The sequence below is a fragment of the Labrus mixtus genome, chromosome 16 (genome assembly GCF_963584025.1).
Source record: "Labrus mixtus chromosome 16, fLabMix1.1, whole genome shotgun sequence".
NCBI lineage: Eukaryota > Metazoa > Chordata > Actinopteri > Labriformes > Labridae > Labrus > Labrus mixtus.
In genome coordinates this window covers 15,380,962-15,404,599 of record NC_083627.1, presented here as the reverse complement: position 1 = coordinate 15,404,599, position 23,638 = coordinate 15,380,962, and the positions used below count along the sequence as shown (strand labels likewise).

The 23,638-nt window shown below is 39.9% G+C and overlaps 1 protein-coding gene across 1 annotated transcript in view; it reads left to right on the top strand.

Annotated features, from left to right (window-relative positions):
- Positions 1 to 795: 795 nt before the first annotated feature.
- The window catches only part of dlgap3 (discs, large (Drosophila) homolog-associated protein 3), a 67,808-nt gene continuing 44,965 nt past the window's right edge, over positions 796 to 23,638 (top strand). The window contains exon 1 of the mRNA XM_061058957.1: positions 796 to 885. The gene's annotated coding sequence lies outside the window, so the exon portion shown is untranslated. The remainder of the gene's footprint in view (positions 886 to 23,638) is intronic.

The following is a 23,638-nucleotide window of genomic DNA, read 5'->3' as shown; positions in this document are numbered from 1 at the left end:
TAACACATACAGAGGGTGTAAGCTAGCTATAATGACGCACAAATTGACAGGAAGAGCCCAGGTAGCTAATGCTTAAAGCTAACAGCAGACACTCAAGCTGATACTAATGAAAGGGTAATAAAGTGTGTGTAGCCTGTGGCATAATTCAAAGCAACCACAGTTTGCTGTGTTAATCTAATTATCTCCATTTCTATGAACACAGGTAGGCTATACAAGCATATTTTCTCACATGAGGTGACACACTGTTATTTTTCCTTTGTAAGCCACTGTGTGTTTTTCTTTTCTTTTCTGAAGTCTAAGGATTACCTTTGGGAGGTAATTGGACGCAGCACACACTCAATTAAGCTGTTAGCCTTTTAGTCATCCCCTCCTCTTATTCTCTCCTTTCTTTTTCTTGCAGTCCCTTGTCCTTAGCGTTTTATTCCCAAATGCTTATTCTGCTCTCACCACTGTAACATGGCTCTCCTCATACCCCCCTGCTGTCAAACCATTTGTGAATCCAGGGCCTATAGCGCTTCAGGGGAGCTGTAGCGTTAGCCTTGCAGTTGGAGAAGCTTCTTGCTTCAGGACCGACAGGCACAGCACCACATTTTAACACCACAGTGAATCTCAGGTCCCTGCTAGGGATTATTTTACAGGTCCAAGCTTCTGAGGAGGTTTTTCCCAAGACAGAAAGGAGGGATGTACTGCAGAAAAATGAAAGTGAGACTGAGCTAAATACTTCCTGCCAGGTATTTTGTGCTCAGTCCATGTGAGCCTTTTGCAGTTTGAGCTACCCTGATGTTCTACTCGTTTCTTTTTACTCAGCAGAGTGATCGAGAGCGTCTCATTCAGCTGGCCATTTCTACCTAAAGACATGGAGCACCACTTCCTGATGAGACTGTGGTAAGTATGCATGCACACACTCACACACTTGTAATTCCTGCAGCTACATGTCACCTGTACCCTTACTTTGAAATCCAGTGTCTGTCATGTGCGTCCTTGAAATCCATCCCCTGGAGGAGAGCGTCAGAGTTCCCAGTGGAACCTTTCAAGGATTAACCCACGTCAATGAAGCAGCTCTAAGGAAGTAGGGATCAGAAGCACGTCACTCACTCTGTTCTCCACAGTGTTTGATCTTACCTGAGAAGCAGCATTGATTGAGTTGCTCTCTGTAGATGTTTGGCTTTTGAAGCTGCAGTTCATGTTCATGAATGAAGACCAAACATACATGGGATAGGAATGCCCTTTTTTTTATAAGAATGCACTCATTGGTTTGGAGGAACACTGGTGTGGCCAGGACAATGATGGCCTAACATATTTCGGGGAAATGTCTGACGTCGAGGAAGATATACAAAAAGAAGGATGTGAGACAAGTGTTGGCTGGCACAGTAGTAAAGTAAAAAATAGCAGGCTGGGCTGACTGATTGTGCTGGCCCGAGGTTGTATTACTATTCTTAGCCTCAGTCTCCTCCTTTCCTTGCTCTCTCTCCTCTCCCTTTTCGCTCCCTCCTTTCTCCTGAGTCTTTCGTTACCGCTGTGACATCAGCACTCCACAGTCCATCTGGTGTCTGGAAGCACTCTGAATCTATCCACTCCTCCTCTCTAATTGGCTAAAACCACTTAACTGTCTTCTGTCCAACTACATTCCATCCATTTGGCATTTTATTTATTTATCCTCCCTCTTCACCTATTTATCCATCACTGCATCAGATGATATAATATTTAAGCCTTCTGTTTTTGCCCAGACATGGATGAGCAGACAATGTGAAGCTCTGTGACTACCCCTTATTTGTAGCTACAGAGAGGGCTAATTAGAGACAAAATGCCCTGAATTTGAACATTTGTATCCGGCCTTTTCGTCTGATTTGATTATAGAGCACAGTTCCAGATGATGATGTACAAGTGGGATCACACATATGCATCAAAATGTCATAAGAACAGGAAACCCTTTGTATAGAAGCCTTCCATGGCTCTGCGCTAAACCTGTGATTGCATTTATGGTAAGTGTAGGGCCATTTACTGTTTGACAAGGGTGTTCAGCCACAACAACTTAGCATGAATTGGTTTCAGTAAAACTCGTGGGTTCATTATGGGAGTAGTGTTGCTATGGTTACTATGTGCATTACCATGAAAAAAAATCAAGAGGGTTCATGATCAATGTGCTTTTGTTTTGGGTAAAAAAAAAAAAAGTGTTCAAAAATGTTATCACACAGCTGTTAAATAAGCTACTTGATTCTGATTAGCCAGTTTAGCATAGCAACAGTCTGCTATCCCTTGATAGCACACCACATTTAGAAGAGCAAACCATTACAATGAAGAGCAGGAAATTCCCAGAGAAGCGGCTCTAATCGCAGGCTCTTGAGGACTAGATGTATTCATATCAATCCGCAGAAGGATCAGGCCCAGTTTTAGAACAAAATTACTTGGGGTGAATTTGAGATTAAAGGGGGCGCAGCTACAGCGATCGCCAGAGCAATGAAAAATAGCTGGTGTTATGTTTCATGTGGTCCCCAGGGGAACAGACAGGTCACATGCACCCGTCATGACCATCAGATCATGGATGTAATAAACACAATCTGAGTCACTGTTGACATTTTAAATCTTTGATTACTTGTTTTTTGCATCCATTCAATTTAGGGTCCAGAAATGTAAAATGAGGGTGCAATGCATGCTTTTGCACCCCATAGACCTGGGCAATGTTGGTTTGTGTACTTCGTGACAAGAGCTTTAAAGACTCGTGAAAGTGAACACTATGACACATCTACAAAACAGAAGATGGCCAAGCTCTAACCGTAGATTCCAACTATTTGTTTAGCGGAAGTCATATATCATTCAAAAATCAATATATTTGGTGGATTATTGATTTCTGAAGTAAGTGGCTGTGTAATAAGCAGTTTGATGTATAGTGAGGGTTGCTAAGCAGAGGAACGTCTTCATGGTGACACAAGACTCCTCCACATCACATCCGGGCCGTGCTCATCCTTTCCGGGTTCCATTCTGCCATGACAACCCGCTCACTATACATTATCCACACTTTTAAGACACAGTAAGCTTCAACAAAAAAAATGAAAGCCACTGGAATTCACTTCAAATGCAGTATTTCATTGCATGCACCATTTTGACCTGAAAATGGATTTAAATTAAAAAATAATGCTTCTGACGTATAGTTGAGTACAAGTATAAAGTAATAGAAAATGTAAATGAACCGGTAAAATTCTTAAAGTAATAACAATTTATACTGAAACTGTACCTCAGAGTTATAATCAGGACAGTTTTTGGTTTTTCCATTTCCACTTTTCCCCCCTCACGGGTGTTTTCACTTATCATGCTGATTAGACCTGCAGTGAGTGCTAGCCTGTACTGTGTTTGATTGACATCTCCCAGTTTCCTTTAAGGTTAAATACACCTGAGAGTGTCCATTAATCTGTTTTTATGACGTTAAGTCAAAGAAGTTTAATCAAATAAGAATAACAGGTACTCCATCCCAGAAAAATAATAAGATACCTTTGTTTTTATTACAGGTTACAAATCAATGGGACGTTTTTCCTTGTAGGCATTTTGACACAGAAGCAGGAGGAACAGGTTATAAAATTAATGATGGACGGATTATGATATTTAGGTGTTTTAGTTTCAGGCTCCTGAATGACGCACTGCACAGACTTCTTTGAATTGAACACAGCCATCATCAATGTTATTTTAACACCTGTGCTTTGCTGCTACGATGAGTCAAACGGCCTGTAGTGAAAATGACTATTTTTGGCAACGCTGGCAAAGTGTAGAGAGTCATGCTGTAGTGTTTTTATTGCCTGGTAAAAAAATAAATAAACTCTGTGATGGAACATCCTAAACACATTTCATATTGGCCTATAGGTACACATCTGTGCCGTCCAAGTGAACATACCTAGGATACAGATTCTCAGCTGTTCTCATGCAAATCTCAGCGTAGCTTCAGGCCACTTCAACCTAAGCAGAGGTCGGGGGAAGCAATAAATGTGTAGCCAGTAATTGGCTTAAACAAATTATCTGTTTCATATCCATCCATTTCCCATCAATTTGCCATTTTTATTTATTTATCTTCTCTTCTAACCCATTTAACCATGTTTAGAAGCTCTTTTTTTGTCCAGTGTTGAATCATCAGCTAATGTCGAGCTTGAAGGCTTTCTCTCTAATTAGAAAAAAAAAAGAGAGAGAGAAGCAACTTAGGGACAAATGTTCAGAGCCATTGGTCGTCATTTACAAGCAGAAAAGAGCAAATCCTATGGACATGATAATCAATTTCAATCAAATTCAAATACTTGATTTGTTACAGGACGTATATGGCCTTACTGAAGCAAAACCCAAACACTCAGCAAAGAATAAAGTACACATTATACTGACAAGGGGTGAATTATAGTTTTTAACTGAAATTAAGTGTCTTAGTAGAATTGCAAAGTCATCATAGTGCAATGTGACGTCAGTGAAGTTTTACTGTAGTGATGGAAACCATTTTTCTTAAAGAAGAAAACATTGTTGCAGAATGCTGTCTTTAGCCTTATTATTATCATTTGTCATTGAATTTACAGCTTAGCATTGGTTTAGCCTGTTACTCATGGAGCCTGCTCTTTAGCCTGACGTGCACCTGTCAGCAGAACAGTGACTGCTAAGTGATTGGTTCACTCTGTAGCTTTTGACCAATACTTGGGAGGGCACTGTGTTTTACACAAGTACTGTGCACAGCTAGCTGTCGGCTTCCATATGAAGCTTAAACTTGATTGCTGATTGCTGTTCTCAATGTCTATATTCATATTGTGTCCCTATTTTTATGTTGCAGTCATTGCAGTTAAAGTGTCTGTTTTACATTTCCCATCTCTAACATCATCGACTCAGTTTCAGTCACCATTTCTGAAGCCAGAAAGAGAATTAAAGTAGTGTATCTGCACAGCAGCACAGACAAACCAACTTTTGATTAAAAAAAATAATGTGATTAAGCTTTTTATAAAGAGAGAGAAAATCAGAGTCTGCAGTGTTATACAAATGCTGTTATTTGTAGCTGAGATATGTTACAGCTCCGTATGCTTGATGTAACATCATTTAACAGTACAGTGATCTCCATAAAAGGCTGTAAAGTGGTGCCATGTGAGGTGCATTTTGTACAGATGAGTCACTTACCTCTGTTTCCCCCCCTCTTCATTCAAGTTCCACCTCTGAACATGTGGGTGTGCGCATACATTATTCAATGCATGTGTGTATCTGTGCTTACATATTTGCATGTGCATATGGCATAATGGCGCTGTGCCCAGCCTGCTTGCTGTCAGCGTACACTTTCTGGGAGAGGAGAAAAAACTTCAAACAGAAGCTTTTTGTAGCGCTGAAGGACGGCATCTCATTAGAAAGCACATTAGGGTTTGTGTAGTTTGCTTTGTGTAGCTGTGAGGATTGCAGGCAGAACCGAGCCTGCAGGAAAAACAAGTTATCAGTTGTTTTCCTTGATTATCTGCAGTGCAGCTTATCAGCAGCAGATAAGAGAATGAGGCTGAGAATCATTTCCTCTGGAGTACTTTGCGCATGCTGACCCCTCTCTCAACAACTTAGTATAATATCAATTGATAACATTTTATACTGCTGTCACCAGTACCAAATAAGCTTTACTTTTTGAGACTTTTTTTGTGTAATGTTTTTTTAGTTATTTACTCTCCTGCTTCTTCTCCAAGATGCACATAAAGAGGGCCATCTGTCACTGTCAGAGGCTGCAGCTCCTGTTTTGTGTTACTGACAGGAAAAATAGACACAATAGCAAAGAGATAACCAAAAAGCATGTACAAAAAAAAAAAGAAAAGTGTCCAAGAATGTGTGCCACCGGGTTCTGTGGGTCCTTTAAAGTCTTATACTGTTGTTGTCAAGTTCATAGATAAAGTGAAACAGCTTGCATTCAGTCATCTGCTAGATTTACGGTCAGGAAATAAAGACTTACTAATCATATAATGATTCAAATTATAAACAGAATCGTCCTGAAAATTCATTGTGAACCCGATATTTATCGAGACCAAATCAGTTATTCTGTTAATAAGTTAATGCTTGCTTCATTCGTAGTACCTAAATAAATATCATTCGATTATAATCAACTGTGATTTTCTATTCTCCCTGAAGCCCCTTTCCTTCAGGGGGAGGGGGGACAGTGCCAGGTTGGAGCACAGGTGGAGGATTCTTTTCTAATGGAGACTGTCTTTGGGGTTAACATCGCTACAACATGAATACGGACATCACTGCAGTAAAAATGCAGAAGCTTAAAAACGATATACACGTAACTGAGCGGCGCAGTAAAGAGTCTAAAGCAGCAAAATGCTGCTCAACATGAACAATGTCTTCACCTTGCCCACTCTTTCGCTGTGAATGTTCAGGCTATTACCAGCCGTGTTCACACCTCTGCTCACCTAGATATCAAACAGACATTTTAAAAGGGTGCTTAGCTGGGAAAAGTCTGCAAAAAATGTAGGGAAAACAGATACGGATATTTGCATTCCTAATGCAACCAATCAAGACAATGTTGGAGAAACATTTTTAAGTAGTGCAGTGCTTGTGTGAAAAGGGTCTGAATGTCTTTCTCTCTGTATGCCCATCTTTCCTTTGTCCCCCATTCTCTTGGTGTCACTCACTCTCTCTCCACCCAATCTCTCTCTCTGTCTCCCTCTCACTTCAACATGATTTATGAATATCCTTTATCAATGTTGAAAGCAGGACTCATCTGTTCTGAACTACTGAAGTCCCAAATCATACAGTGAAGGAAAAAAGGAGAGTTTGAAGTATAGGGGTTCCAACAATGTGTGTGTGTGTGGGTGTGACAAAGGAAGAGGGGTGTGTGTGTGTGTGTGTGAAGAGGGAGGCACTGACTGTTACAGCCTTCATATGATTTAATCAAAACAATCCATCAAATCTGGATAATTAGACAGCAGCATGGATCGCATGACCAGCACTCATAGCCTAGAACACACCCACACATATATATTAACACGCAAACCCACACACACCACATCCACACACACATTCACCAGCACCTCTATTTCTTCACAGGTATGCCAGACATAGGAAACATACATTTAGGTTCAGCAGTATCTGTATGTGAGTGCACTATTAGGACCATCACAGTGAAAACATGTTGTGACAAAACGGAGATGTTATCAGTCGGCGATACAGTCAGGAGCAGTGGAAGCCATTCGGCCTGAGCTGGTCTCCCTTAGTGGGGTTTCCAGAGTTTGATGGACAATTAAATGTGTAGAATTAGTGCTGGCAGTTGGAGAGAGGTCTGTGCAAAGGCAGCTAATGAGCAGAGCAGAGGGCCTCGCTGCAGAAAATGTCAACAAGAAGTCATTTAAGTGTCTAAAGTGAGTTAGAGCATGGCAGTTTCTTTTAACAAGGCTGGCAATGGCAACTGTGGGGTGTTCAGGTGGTTGATCTACCACTGTGATCAAGCGAGAAATACTTTGTAAGCTTTAGGGTGGCCATGATGTTGGACGGCTGTGGCTCAGTTGGCAGGGTTGGTTGTCTTTCAACCGGAAGGTAAGGGGCTCAAGTCCATTTACCATTTATTAAGAACATCCATTCAACACGATGAGAGTTATTTTGACTTATCCAGTTAAATATGTCAACTTCTAACTCATGGACTGGCACAAAATTTGGTAAAAAACCTTCATGGTACCTAGAGGATGTATTTTGACTTTTGTCCACATGAGGTTGATTGAATAACTCATAGTTGTTATAGAGGTCATATTATGCCCTTTTTGGGGTTCGTATATTTAATCTATGTACCTACTTTCGTACGTTCACAATAGATAAAGTTCAAAAAAAGTGTCTGTTTTCATGTACTGCTCCTCCTTGCTCCCTCTACGCTCTGAGTCCGTCAGCTGCACTCTGCTGAGCCCCCACTGTTAGACCCCACGTGGGCCAAGTCTGCTCTGATTGGTCTGCCGATCTGCTCTGTCGTTATTGGTCAGTTGCTCAGCACGCTTCTCGGAAATTTCAACATGAGCTGCAGGGCTTGCCACAACGAGCCAAGGGGCTTAGATCAGTGATCTCACACTGACAATGACGCCGCACTGACACATTTTTATCGAGGGGGGCTTGAACCGAGCGTTACATGCAGCTAATGCTACAGCTAACAGGAGGACGTAGGAGAAGCCGTGTTTCCGCGGACTTTGGATTTTTGCACATAGATGTGCCTAAACATGCACAGGACACTTGGAAAACACACTAAAGAGCATATAAAACCAGAAAAAGCATAATATGGGACCTTTAACTAACTTAATTTAGTCTAGCAGAACTGATGTTAGCAAGTCTAGACGAAGCTGCTCGAAACCCAAATCCGATAAACATCTACGTCCTTATGTACCTAATAGATTGTATCTCAAAAACATTAGACATTTGTTTCAAAATGCTGTCATTAAGTATTTTGTTGAAGTGACTAATTTTTTTTTATTTGCTTTGGATTTTTTTTTTTTACAATAGCACAATTAATTCTGCTAACAATCTTAAGATTGGTAAGATTGGTAGATGTTTGGCTATTTACACCCAGCATAAGTGTCTTTCATGTGTGATTATTGGAGGCCATGGTTAGTGGATGTTAAGCACTGTTGTCTGTTTTTGGCTGTGGGATTTTGTTTCAGTATAGACTGACGATGATGTATTTTTTTCTTCTGCAGCCTTCACTGATGCTGAGTCATACTGCTTACGGGCCTATATTATGCTGATTGTGTGTTTGGCCATTGAGGAGTTGGTATTCACAAAAATATGTCAGTCAAGACTAAATCTGCACACAGTCTGGAGTACTGAAATAGACCAGTTAGTTCCCAATCATTTCAGCTTGCGACCCTGAAAAATAAGGGTGCCAGAGACTGGGGACCCCCCACTGTTCCTGGAGGTGGTTATGGTATATAACATAATGCACAGTGACGAACACACAGACCTATAGAAGAATACAACAACCTAAAATCCATTGAAGTATTTTATTGTATGAAAGGCTAGAAGAGAAAGAGGGAGAGGAATCAAAGCACAATGAGAAATCCACTTAAAACATTTTTGTTTTTTGAGATCAATTTTCTGCTCGTTGCGATGTAAAACTGAGGCTATAGCAAACACTAACATAAACACAGTCAACGAGCTAAGTGTGAGTTACTTGTGTCGTTAAGTAACTGATCTACCCGCTGTATCCAACCAATCAAACGTTGAGTATTTGAATGTGGCATCTTTATGTTTGGTCAAATCGACTAACTTGTCTGACAGGTAAACACATTGTAGCTGTTTGCCATATTGAGGCTCGGTGCCTGTCTCAACTCCATCTCTTTGCCTGATTCTAGATTAGAAAGTTAGGTGGGGATTACATTTCCAAAATGGTGCCTGCCATCGTTGGGCTTCATAAACCAGTGGGTGAAGTAATTGAGACTAAGTCCATGTTCTGTGTAGTCTATGATGTTTACCTGATAATGTCATAGAATTTGACTTTAATCTGGTTAGCGCTTAAATGTGGATAAGATAAAAAAAAAAAATGTAAACTCATTTAAGTGTTGCTGAAACGCTCATGCATTAAGTGCACTACTGTAAGAAGCTGGATGTGATTTAATTTCTTGGCCATGTACTTCATCACTGATTCAGCTCCTTAATGAGGTTGAAAACATGTTACTCTGTTTTAGTAGATTGCTTTGAGATGTAAGAATTACATAGATGCTCTACATATATCCTGAAGTGTGTTTATTTAAACAAACCATACTGAAGGAGTTCCACCACCCACCACCCCCACATTTAATTTGATCCCCCTGAGTGAATGCTTAATATAAAACAGACGTTGAAAAACTATTCTGACAATGACGTGCACATAAGAGGATGATTTGTATTGCAATTACAGATTAACACTAATCCATCCATGATGTCTTTTTTTGAATTGTGAAAGCTCGTATTCGAGCGACAATGCAGCTCGTACGCTTGGAGTGATCCTGTTTTAATGGTGCATTAGTGTTTGCATCGATTTGATGGAGGGGGAGTATAGTGGATCTAAGGGCTCAGAGGATTTTTAAACAATATAGATTAATAAATGTGTGCATGTTTTAATGACTGCATATGAGTGCACACAAGAATGATCTTTGACTGTGCCTACAGTCTCTCTCTCTCTCTCTCTCTCATTACTAAGAGCAGTAAGACATCTTGTCCTCTCTCCCTTGCACACACATTCTCTCATTGATCATGTGAGCAGGTGACAAGAGTGCAGTGTTGAGATTTTCAAGGGAAGGTGAAAACTTCCCACATTTTTACTCCTGTCTTTCTTCTTTATAACTGCTGCGACATCTCTCCCACCTCCTCTCCATTTTGCACACTCTTACAAACACAATTGCACGCCCAAAAGCCTGCACAAAAAAATAAAATAAAAATAAATCACATCCTCATTTGTCATTATCACCTTATCTGTTCTTGAGCTTGCAATCTTTCTCGCTGCATTTCATTTTCAGTTGTGTGACTGAGTTATTGGTGCTGGTAATAAGAGGGTTTGAGCCGAAAATAGATCCGATTTATCACAGAAAAGCAGCTGGTAAAGTGAGGTAGGTGCAGTTCTGAAAGTGTAAAAAAATCAACAGATTCAAGCCTTGCAAAACAGTGTGTGCGTGTGTTTGTGTGTTTTTCACACATGACTGACTGTGTGTGTGCTGTGTCTACGGGGAGACAGTTGCAAATTCTAGTCACTCGCAGCATTTATGCTCTCACAGTGACCTGCCTTGCCTGTCACAGCTGAAACAACATGTGCTTATAGAGGAGAACACACACAAACACATAAATCACGCACACACAGGACACGTGCAGAGTGTGCACGCTGACTAATTTGAGCAATAAGTGACTCCACTAAGGCTGTTTATTCATTGGTACAAGAATGTGCTCAATCTCTCTGAAATATGCATTGACATTAATGTAGCTGCTGTCACTGTTTCTCTCTCTGGAAGCACACTTAATATCCATCCACTACAGCCACATCACACACAAAAAAAACAGTCCCAACGGCTAACGCTTTTTTTTTTGGAGAGATAAAAAAGGAACAATTAAACGGTTACCCAAGCTGTACTTTGACCTATACTACACATCATCCCCCATCTGTCTCCCCCTCACTGCCTGTCATATCTCTCCTCCAGTCTGCATTCACAAAGAGAGCTCATAACTGACATGTCAAGTATACTCACTTTTACCCCAAAATAAAATAGAACTTTTACATAAAAAAAAACCATTTTAATCAACTGGTAATACACTGTATATAGACTTAATATTTAACAGTCACTTCAGGAAGTTTTGATGTTGTGATTCAGCAAATCCAACCAATCCTCGCACCTTTTTTCTCAAACTTGCAATCATGGCCATTCTCTTCAACTTTTGCATCAATTTGACCAATCACCCTATGTACCACAGGCATCAAGCCACATTCATCTTAAATAGGTTGTTGTATAATTGTCATAGAGTGTGGTGAACTGTGGCTTTAATACCTTTGGAACGTTTCACTTTTTTTTCTGTGTAATGAGGCTCTGCTGTGATTGTTTCTCTTCCATGAGCGACCGAATTCGACCTAAAATTATATTGTTCTTATGGAGGCTCTATATGGTAAATCCTTACAAAAAAACAATACTCAACGTCTTCTCGTGATTTTTGTGGTTAATGTTATGTACTGTTTGAGCACTTTTTTTTTTTTAGTTCTCTGACCTCTCAAAGCCCTTTTTCAGTAGATGTCACATTCACCCATTTAAATAAACATTCATGCACTCACATTCACTTATTACTTATGGCAGAGGATGCCACCTAAAGTGCCCATCAGTATTAAAAATGCCACACCATATGAATTCTCTGACTGTTGGCTATACCATCATTTGCAATCTGGGGTTCAGTGTCTTGCCCAAGGACACTTTGACATGCAGGAGCTGGGGATCGAACCCCCCACCTTCTGATTGAGGGAATGACTCTACCACTGATTCACAGCTGCCCCCGATTTGTCGATGTTGAGAACTGTTAGCCTGATGCTTTGTGTTAAGTCTATTGAGCAGTCAGTGGCTGTTGTTACAAATGTGAGTGAGTGCTGATCTTGAGAAGTGTTTGTACAGTTATACAGTATCCCCCCCCCCAGTCTCTCATGAATACTTTGATAAAAGTGCAGTAGCATGTGGAAACAAACAGTTTACTTAGCTAATAAATAAATCTGCTTTTATTGGAAAATTTGTGAGTCACTCACAGCTGACAGCTGACCTTTTATTTTTATTTTTTAAGCTGTCGCTGAATCAGTATATGTTAGTCTACAAAACATTGAAGGATGACTATTTTTGGTTTCTACCTGATAATAACTGATCTGAATATGAGCATAATATAATATATAATGGAAGGTGCAAATAAGAAACAACCACTGTACTCTATATGTGACCCAATGTTGTTATTCTTTTTAACACTTACAGAAAAATATTCTTCCACATGCAGTATTTTGACCCAATAACTCTTGTGTCAGTGATATATTTGCATCGGACGTGAATACATAATAAAGTCAGACCTTACTGACAACATGGAGGAGTGACATACAGAGTGAACGATGCAGAGACACTGTGAGTGAATAGATTGAGGTTACAGATGGCATATTGCAGGTATGGTTACCATGGTGAAAGCTTCCAATAGCAGGCGACCTGTTGCGTGAACGCAGAGAAGAGCCTTGAGCATAATGAAGATGGAAATACTGAGCAAAGACAGACTGCATGCTTTGAACATGACATATCCAGAAAGACACGATAATGGAGATGGATAGAGGCATGATTGCTGAACAAACGTAAATATTGATCAATTTATTGATTTGGGATCGTGTCCTTCAGCACATGGGGTGTTTGTTTAACATGTACAACTGGAAAAACACCTGAAATACACGTTTCAAATGAGCATTTCAAGCACTATCGCTCTTTCTAAGAATCTCAGTCAACTATTAAAACTGAATCTGGAAACGTCTTGTTTGTGAAAGACACATAATAACTGTTTTTATAGAAAATGATTGTTTAGTAACTTCCACAGTGGCTTAACAATCAACAATGGTGGCTCAAAGTTGTCTTTGCCTTTTCATTTTATGTGGTCATTGTGAGTAAATGTGACTTTCCACCTAAAATCTGCAATGGATCTGACCCATCTGCAGGCTAGGAGAAATGTCAAACAGGGTGCAGACGCTGGTGTGTTACTGGTGCTGACCTACTGCAGTGTACGCCCTGCATGCCCTTCATTTACATTTTTTTATTCATATTTTGTGAATATATATATTTTTTTATAAGAAAGCTTCTGGGTTTGTGAGAAAAAGAAAAGTTGCCCAGACGACCAATACTGCCAAAACCAATGCTACTCTTCAGGAATAACTAAGTGATACATGAGGTAATTGAAACTGTGCAAAGGGAAGCTTAGAGGTCGGCTCATAGTGAAGTAGACAAGTGAGTATGTGGCTCTATTTTTACAGCAGTATTCAAGAACAGGTCGACCCCAAGTACTTCACAATTAAAAACAAAAATAAATGAAATCACTAAGTTAAAGCAGCACATTACTTAAACTGAATGTAGCTAGTGCCCATACAAGCTTGTCAGAAAACATCACTTAACATTGAAGCCAGTGATTCAAAACTAAATGAAATGTTGCAGTGTAAAATTCAATCAGGAGAGACAAATGAATAAAGAGAATTATTTATTACAATAGATAACGTGGAAATGTGTCTTGACAGAAGCTCTTTGACGCTTTGACTCTATAAGGCTGTTGTTGTGCTTGGAGAATGTCAGTTCTGAGTGAAGACAGGAAAGAAAAAAAAAAACAACCCGTGGAGTCCTGACACTGGTGGTGGTGAAGGCTGATGACTTGTTGAGACCGGATGGGTGAAGAATTGATGGATGACGCTTCTGCCAAGACAGGCGGTGACGGGGAGGTGGAGTGTCGCATGAAACATCAGCATGAAGGAACTAAAGGCCGAGAAAGAATTATATTTCAAAGAGGAGCAGAATGATGATGGACTGGCAATGAGGGAGGGATGCCATGCAATTGGCATTGGTTAGATGAGGCCAGCTGACGATACAGCTGATTACCCACTGACAGCCCCAGAGAATGAGTATACAGAAAAAGTGGACTTGAACTGGCGCTGTATCATTGTTTCCCCCAACAGATACATGTATCTTTTCTTAAGCATACAAACCCCCTTAGTCTTTCCTCCTAATTTGATCTAATATATAGACATGTGTATTTGTTTTAGTTGACCAAATAAAGATACTGATTTAAACCCTTTTTCACTTTCTTCTTGGGAGGACACAACAGTAAAAAACAAAGAGACAAAAAAGAGGTGTAAGGTTTTTTTTTGGTTTTTTTTCCTGGCAGGACGTGACCAAGCAGAAGAAGTGTTGGGCATACAAAATGCACCACTGAGCCGCCTGCTACACTGACACTTGACTTTTGCTCTTTCCTCTCACTTATTTTACAGTCTATATCTTTGCATCGACACCACATTTCTCCGTTCCTCTTCCCATTTCCCCTCATTTTCTCGCTCCTCTTTCTTTTTTTTTTTTTTTTTAATCTTTGTTCGCCTGACTGTGCCCTGACACTCCAAAGCTCTGCTCCCCCTCATTAACTCTCTTTCACGGGGCTGCAGATGACAACAATTGGTTTGAGAAAAAGGAATCAACAGGATACAAGGATTACCCCCAGCTCACGCCTACCACCAATACCACATAACTGCTCTGGGAGGATGTACCCCTCCACATCCTGTCCTCATCCCCCCTGCAGACACAAACTCCTTTAATATTTTTCTTGCCCTTTCCTTTCATTGCTTGTTGGCTTCTTCTTCTTTCCCCTCAGCTCTCCTCCTTAACCTCTTTTCAAACTTTATTTGTCACTCTTTTGAACTTTTCAATACACACTAACACACTCTTTGGCTTTCTCTAACTCCTTCTCACCTCCTATTTATTCATATTTTCACAGAGAGCTGTGAGATGAGTCCCCATAGGGATAAATCTTCTGTTGCTTCCAAAAGTGGAAGTGACATTACTGACACAGTCTCACACACACACACACACACACACAGACAAGGACACACACGTGCAAAAAGCAAGTTCTGTGAAATGATAATGACATTTGATTAAACACTGTGACTAATGCTGTGTCATCCTTCCAAGAAGAGCATGAACCTGTCACAAAAGTGATGAAGGAAAATGGAACAGAGATGGGGCAAAAACAGGAGAAGGTGGGGTTAGATAAGAGCAGGATGGGTGAGGAGTGACATAATAAACACCCGAAAGGTACACCATCACCCAAATTCCCCTCATGCAGGCTGGCAGCGAAATGTCAAAAGTGGTGGTTCCACTCCTTCTTACCGCTCTCCATCACCGTGTTTTTTTTTTACCTGTCATTCTATCCCTCTGTCACCCTCTCTCCCTGCTTTCTCCTCGCTACTGTTTGTCCTAAAGTCACTCTCTCGCTCTCTCCCCCCTCCCTCTCCCCTCATCGACACTCTCTCCATCTCATCCCTCGGGTGAGGGCTCTCAGGTTTCGGCTGTAACTGCTTTAACGCAGGGGATAATGGTTTATAATTCACTCCCAGCTCCTCTCCTCTGGTCAGGAGGCCCACTCATGTACAAGCAGAGAGAAGTAATCACTGTGTGTGTGTGTGTGTGTGTGTGTGTGTGTGTGTGTGTGTGTGTGTGTGTGTGTGTGTGTGTGTGTGTGTGTGTGTGTGTGTGTGCGCTAGGAAAGGGTCATGAAGATTTCTTTCAGCCACACTGCCTGTTACTCTGTGTGCTTCTTGCCTCTCCCCAGCTGCATTTATGCTCATAAATGTTCACATTATTCATGTGCAAAATGCTTACAGAGCTACTCGACCACACTTCCTGTGTGTACGTGTGTGCGTGTTAATGTGTGCCGCTTTATGCTACACAATCTGACCCCATGTAGGGATCATATGACATGTTACGTAACCCCTATGTCAAAACTAAACGCCCCTTCCATCCAGAAATAATGAGCGCACACTGCTATGATGCGGAAACACTGAAACAACACCCCCCCCACCCACCCACCCACTGTTGCACCACGGTGCAAGACTCAAATACTCCACCTCCCTGGAGTATGAATAATAGAGGGATCCCATATGTGTCAGCTTGTAAAACTAGATCACCAACTGTGGGCCTGAGGAAGCTTGGTTAGGCCCAAGGGTGCCCTACGGCCTCAGGGTTGGGGGATGGGGCTGTTCGAGGGGGGGTTGAGGGTTGAGGGCTTAGCAGAACCAGGCAGACTGTCCAGCGTGCCAGATCTCACCTCAGGGCAACACGCACACACAGTGGGAAAAGAAAAACTGCCACTTAACCAATTATTACTCTTTTAGAATGTGAATGGATTTAGATTTTGTTGTCTTGTTTGTGTGAGTTGTTTGGTTGCAAACATACACATTACAGCTTCAATAAGGACTCATCTATTTCAGTAAATATTGGGCAGAGATTTGGGATTTCTCACATTTTTTAAATGTACTTTATGAGAATATATTTACAATAAGCTGCATGCGCAGAACCATGAACGTTGGCTGATGGGAATAGTGGAGCCTGAAGAACAAGATATACCTGTATCACTACATTTCTGGAGTTGATAAAGACAAAAGAAGAGGCAAAAGAAATAGAAAATTGGACTAGCATCTTAGTGGAGGAGAGAAATCCGAAAGGCCTGAAAAATATGAAATGATCAATTACATTGTTCAATATTGCAATAGCTATATCAAGTCCTATAAAATAACAAATATTTAAGAGTAACTGTAATATCTATTGCTCCTGGTTTATCTATTAGATGTTCTTCATGGTAAATGGACTTACTTACAGTGCCTATATCTAGTCTTCTGACCACTCAAAGCACTTTTATACTGCATGTCAGGCTCAACCATTCACACACACATTTACACACTGATGGCACAGGATGCTACATAGAGTGCCCATCAGCATTAACTGATCACATTCATACAACAACATTAATGCCACCAGGAGCAATTTGGGGTTCAGTGTCTTGCCAAAGGACACTTTGACATGTGTGCTGCAGGATCTAGAATCGGTCCTCCAACCTTTCAATTGGCCATACTTAGCCATATCCACCCAAAAATGTGTCTGCAACATTTTCCTCCTGAATCCAAATTAAATCCAGAGAGCTTTTTTTCCCCGCAATACTGAATTCACATCTTAATTTGCATTGCTTGTTTATTCTCTCTTTATTTCATGGCTCATGGTGTATGGGTCTTTGTTAATAATAATAATAATAAGAAGAAGAAGAATATGATATAATATTACAAAGAGTAAGGTCTAGACCTGCTTTTTTGTTTGTTATGAAATGGCACTATACAAATAAAGATTGATTGATTGATCAACACAGATAGAAGAAGAAGAAGGTGTCCTTGTCAACTTCATCTCATCCAGTCTTATCCTACTGTTTAAATACAAGAAGCCAACTGTTTAACAAAATAATGCGTGCACCATAATAGTAAAAAAAATAAGGAATATTAACAGGGACCAATTTTAACTACATGGTCTATCTCTGTAATTATTTTCACAATCTGCTCAGAAAGAGAATAACAGTGTCAGTCTGCTTTGTGTGCTCTCTTCACCCAGAATACATACTGCTACTTTGTTTGCCCCTCTCTGTTTAAATCCCCAAACATTGGTAACATAGAAAACTTCACTCTGGTTGCTCCATTAAGAGCAAGGTCAAAGAGTGTGCATCATATAAAGTTTCTTAAAGGAGCTTACTGCTTTCTAATTTTTGGACTTGTTATAAATGGTTCAGAGTTTATTTAAACTAGAAAGAGGATGGATGGATGGATGGATTGCATTTTTATTTCTGTATGTTAAATATGAAGATACTTCCAGCAGCTCGTTAGCTTAGCCTACACCAACAGGGAAATGCTGTCCTAAATTCACTTTATAATTTCCTTACTGCTTTAACAAACTGAGTTAGCTTTTAAGGTTCTGGTAGTTGAGTTATGTTTCTTGCTGTTTCCAGTTCATGATAAGCTAATCATTGCTGTCTATAAATCAGTAGCCTATTGAGTAGACAGGAAATTGGATTTGAATTGTTGTTGTTTTTTAATCTAACTTTTAATCAAAACTTTAAGCAGCAATGTTTCCCACAAAAATGTCTTAAGTGTTGCCTTTAGAAGGGGAAGAAGGCAGTTGGTGATGCTCTACAATCAAACACTTCATCAAACAATGTGAACAGATTTACCCTTTTTCAACAAGCATCATTTGCTTGGACTAGATTTTGGGAAGTGCCTTAGAGCACAGAGCCAGCACCAATCATACAGTGCATTATACCCCCCACCTCATTGGTCCATTCGGCTGCTCCACTGCTCTGGCGATTTAAGCCGCCAGTTCGCTTTCCAACAGTTACTGAAGTTATCAGGAGCTGGCATGGGTGTGTTGTCGCAGTCACAGCGCTGGTCCTTCCCTCTGTTGGCAGCATGGAGGAGAGTCGCTTTGTTTGTCGAGATGTGCTCAGCAATTCAATTTCACAGCTCCGTCTCAGCTGAAAGCTGGAGGAGCATAAGGAAAGAGGGGACAGTAATTGAAAAGCAGTGGAGCTCATCTTGTGTCCTTTTCTTCTGCTTTTATTTATTTTGTGAACATCTCTCTTGTGTTTTTGATTGCATATATGTTTGCCCTTTATAATGTTTCCCAGCCATAGCTGTGTTAATTCAGATTTTTACTGCTTTGTGCAGTTTTTTTTTCATATGAAATTGGTAAAATACAATTTAACATTGAAAATATAAAAACATCTGACATGGTGCTCCCCTTCCATTTGTGTCTGCTTTTGTGCACCACAGAAAGCTGTCCCAGATCCATCCAAAAAATGTGTTCTGATCTCATTTTTGATTTGAGTCAAAGTGCTTCGCTTTAATCAATAATTGAATTACCTGTATGACAGCAAAAAATAATCATTTTGGCCACATGAAAGGATCAGACGTATGAATGGTAAGCTCCTTTGTCATCTCAGTAACCTTTCAATCTTTAATTAAGTTTTGGAACATGCTGTTCTTTTTGCTTTGAACTGAAATAATTAAATCGATAAATTTTTATACCCAGTATTTAGGAAGACATTGTCAACTGCTAATTGGATTTAATAAGGGTGTTAATATGAGAAAAGAACCTCAAAATGTATCCTCAAATTCATTGTGAATAGCACACATCCAGTTAATATTCTAAGATTGTAACTAATTATGTTTGTTCCACTTTTAATAGTGTAAAAAGAAAAATTGCAAGTACATAATTAAAGATGATAGCACATTTTCCCTGATCTAAAATACATGTTTAGCTAATATATAATGTGGCCCAGCAGGGATTTTTTTCTAACTAGGTCTAAACAAATATTTTGAATTACATTTTGGTCGGTGAGGAGAAAGAGACCCTGCATAATTCAGCGGGGATGGGAGATTATGCACCATCTGTGTCCATATCCCAGTGGCCCTGTCAGAATTGATCCACAACCCTCGACCTTTTCAGATACACCCAGTGTTTTGCACCCATTCTGTGGTGCCCGGTGCGTTAGTGTGCCAGCGTGTGGGTGTTTGTATTTCCGTGCGTTTTCAGTATGAGTCAGTCTGCCACCCACTAACCTTTCCACTGGATTACAAAGTGCAGGTCAGGTACACACAAAGACTTTTTCTGTCTTTATTTTGTTTGCCAAATCAAAGGTCAAACATTTCTGCTTCAATATAGGATGTTACTGACACTAAATACACAACATAAATAGGTCATGTGAACAGAGCTTAAAAACAGTAAATATATTTATGTTCAATAAAAATGATATTGGTATTTCTCATTGGAATCCATGCTTTACAAAAATGTCAAACCATTATTTTTATTCTGTACAGTATTAGGTATATTGTCTAACAAGCTCAAACATACAATCTACATAGAATTGAAGTTGTCTTATTTCTTACAATGTTTTCATTCTTTACAATTCATAGACTCCAAAAAGTCATTCTCAACATCTCTGTGTTGACTGTGAATTGTTGACTAGCTTGACAACACAAAAATGAAAAGATGATGCTGCATGTGTTGTTGCCATCAAAATCTTTCCTGTACTTGAGCTCTTTCATGTAAAAAAAATGTTTCATTAGTTAAGTACATAAGCTGAATCAGCAGAAAAACAACACGTGTGTTGGTCTTCTAGGTGTTTTTTTGTCTGGGTGTTTTCTTTTAGAAGCTACTGTGCACAAGTTGGCATCTTCAAGGAAGATATCACCCTCAGATATTAATATGTTAGTATTTCCACTGTCCAGTAGATTAGAATGGATTTTTGAAGAGCTGTACTTCTGGTTTTAGTTGTACCCTCTTTCCGTCAAACTGCGTACCTATTTCCCTACAGGCCTTGTGAGAAGTCAGAGCATGTCTGTCCTTTGTTTCACCTAACCTGTTTGATAAGTGAAGGAGGATAAGTCAATGTGAACAACAAGTAAACAGAGACATTTAGGATTGTAACGTTTCTCTGGCAGGAGTGATGCATTTTGTTTTTCAAAATACACAGTATACAACAAGCCCTTTAATCATTGAGGAACTGACAATGAGTTAAGTCTAATATATACACCGATTAGCCATAACATTCTGACACACACCTGCCTAATAACGTGTAGGTGCACTCTTCCAGGTCAGAGCTGTTTTGGCTCTCACCTGGACATGAAATACACTAAATTCCTCAAGCTTTTCTGTGGTATCTGGAATCTTTGAGTCATGTAAGTTGGGAGGTTTGGCCTCCATGGACCCGGCTTGGTTGTCTAGAACCTTAACCACGTTGCTGTGTTCCTCCAGGCAACCTTCTTCCCTTGCTCTGTGGTCCAGTTCTGCTGCTCACATATCAGTGTAGGCACTGAGGTGAACAGGGGTCATCATGGTCACCCTGACCAGTCTGTACTACACAGCAATACACTTTGTGTTCTGGCACCTTTCTATAAGTACCTACATGACTATTTGAGCTCCAGTAATTATTTTGCTATTGGATCAAACCACACAGGCCAGCCTTTCATCCCCACATACATCAGTGAGCCATGGCCCCATGACCATGTCGCTGGTTCAAGGCTTTCCTTCATTGGACCACCTTTGGTAGGTACTGGCGGCTGCTGACCAGAAACATCCCGCAAAAGCTGCAGTTTTGGAGATGCTGACCAAGTTCAGCCATCAGAATTTGACCCTTGTCAAAGTTGCTTACATCCTCAGCTTTAAACATTGTTCCTGCCTCCAACACATCAACTTATGTTCACTTGCTACCTTATATACTCCATCCACAGACAGATGGATGGGATACAACAAGATGATGAATATTATTCACTTCACCTTGGCCATTATGTTTTGGCTGACCAGGGTATTTTCCACATCTGTAAGCCAAGGATCTGTCTGTATTCCTGAGGGTCAGCCCCATCACAAAAAAATCAATAGTAGATCTGGCAAAAATATTAGCCCAAGATTATTTTTATCTTTTTCTGAAGGTTTCAAATGATAAATATGGTGTATGATGAAACACTTTAAGTAAAAGGAAAATATGCTTAAATACAGTGATGATACATCTTGTAGAGGATTTTAAGGTGAAAATATTGCTCAGTTTTCTCTGAAATATTCCTCCTACAGACTTGGACAGGCCAACCAGAAACAACCTTCTCTCTCTCTGAGCTAAAAACAGCTCACTAATATCATACAAGTTTTATATACTAGATATCTTGACCATCAGAGGAGAACTGGGATTTTAACACAGCACTGACCTTTGAAATGTTCTTTGCTTTATAAATTATTAAATTATTAGTGGATGTGACATTGTGGGTTGTAGGGTAAGAAAAAACATTCATATGGTGGTTTTGTTCAGTCCATCTAAACTAAGACCAATTCCTGAATAATAGAGTGTAATGAGACTGACAGAATCAGGGCTTTGAGTGGTTGGGATAGAGTCAGGACCAAGACTGAACCAGTAGTGTCACAAGTAGATTGGGAACCCAATGGCTATTGTCTGACAAACATCATGAAGGCTTCATTTCATTGAGCTGCTAATGGTTTACAGTTGGACTAGAAACTTGAGGATAAAGGATTGTTTGTTACTCTTACATGAATATTTCTGTTTCAGAGATTACTTAAAGCTAAATGGTCATAAAATAATAGCTGATGTGTTCTGGAATTGCATTAAGGCTGACATGTTCCACCCATTTTGGTCTTTACTAAGACCCTCGTAAACAATTTCTGCATTTATATGTAGAATCTATTAATAGAGATTAGAAACTAACATTGATATCGAAATTAAAAGTGTAAATAGGAACAACTTTTTGTCCCTTCACGTCCTGCCGTCTTAAACTTCCATTAATTTAAAAGTACACTATCTACAGCTCTCATTGTATGGTATGTTTACCAAATTAGATTGCTTGCTGTTTTGCTGTTCATTTTATCAAGGTTCCATTTTAGTGATATCCCAATAAGTCAGAGTTTTGACTACAATCTTTCAAATCAAAATGCTCTTGAGACAGAGAAAGTAACAAATTGACTTGATCAATTTTAATGAATAAAACGACAAGTTTTAGTAGAAGTTATCTTGTGACATTTAAACAGGTCTAGACTATACTCTTTGAAATATTAACTAAATGGTCCCAACTTAAATCTAGCTGTGTTTAAGCACTGTTTCATTTCATTTATTTTATTTTTTATTTCAAACATGTTTTTAAAATAAAATATACATTACAAACAAAGCAAACAGCAATCAAAGCATATTTTCTGTAGTGGCTCGATTATTTTTCCTTAACCAGTCCATGTTCGAAAAGGGTGTAGGATGAAGTTAAATAACTTATCCAGTCCTACCCCTTTTATCTTTTTAGCTTAATAAATTAATCCAAGACTAAGCTTTCAAAAATAAAGTTGAATAATGCAGATAACGAAGTAAAAAAAGCAACAGATATAATGTATTACACACATTAATTGGTAGACGGTACAGACCTTACAACTGATATTGTGCAGTTACTAAGAAAAAATGCATTTTAACAAGCCGCAAAACTGAAGCAGAACCAGACTCAATGGTTGCTACAGTTGCCATCTGCTTGAACTGGATAGGACGAGAAAGTCGGAAATGGGACGAGACAGGAAGACAGAAATGGATGCTGAATACAACCATATAAAACATTGGCAACTTTAAACCTAGAATGTGTACTGGTTAAGTGTGGAGTTCGGGCATAGAAGCATGGGAATGAATAAACTCATTTCGTATCGCTGGTACGTTCTACCACCTCTACAGGGAAATACAGCTTGATGTCCTGGCCTTAACGTTAGCGCAGTCGAATACTCTGAAGAAGCAAATCGGCTGTGTGATGAACTTGAACTAAATGACTATCTTACTGTAATTCTCACCAGGGTTTGGGGCGCTTGAATACAAAGTACGACATGAAAGGCTGGGAGCCTCATCTCTCACACAGCGCACATCAAAGAGCAGACAGGCGAATGACACCGAGCTTTCCTCTGATCCTCAAGGAGTCAAGAATGGCAACGAGAGGTTGACAGTGTTCCTTAAATGGCTCCGTCTCCCCACCCGAGTGATTCTCCCGTCTTTCACGTACCACTCTCGCCCTCTCATTCGCAGCGTTTGTGATTTTAGGTGTGATTGGCTGCTTTTTCCCCCCCTC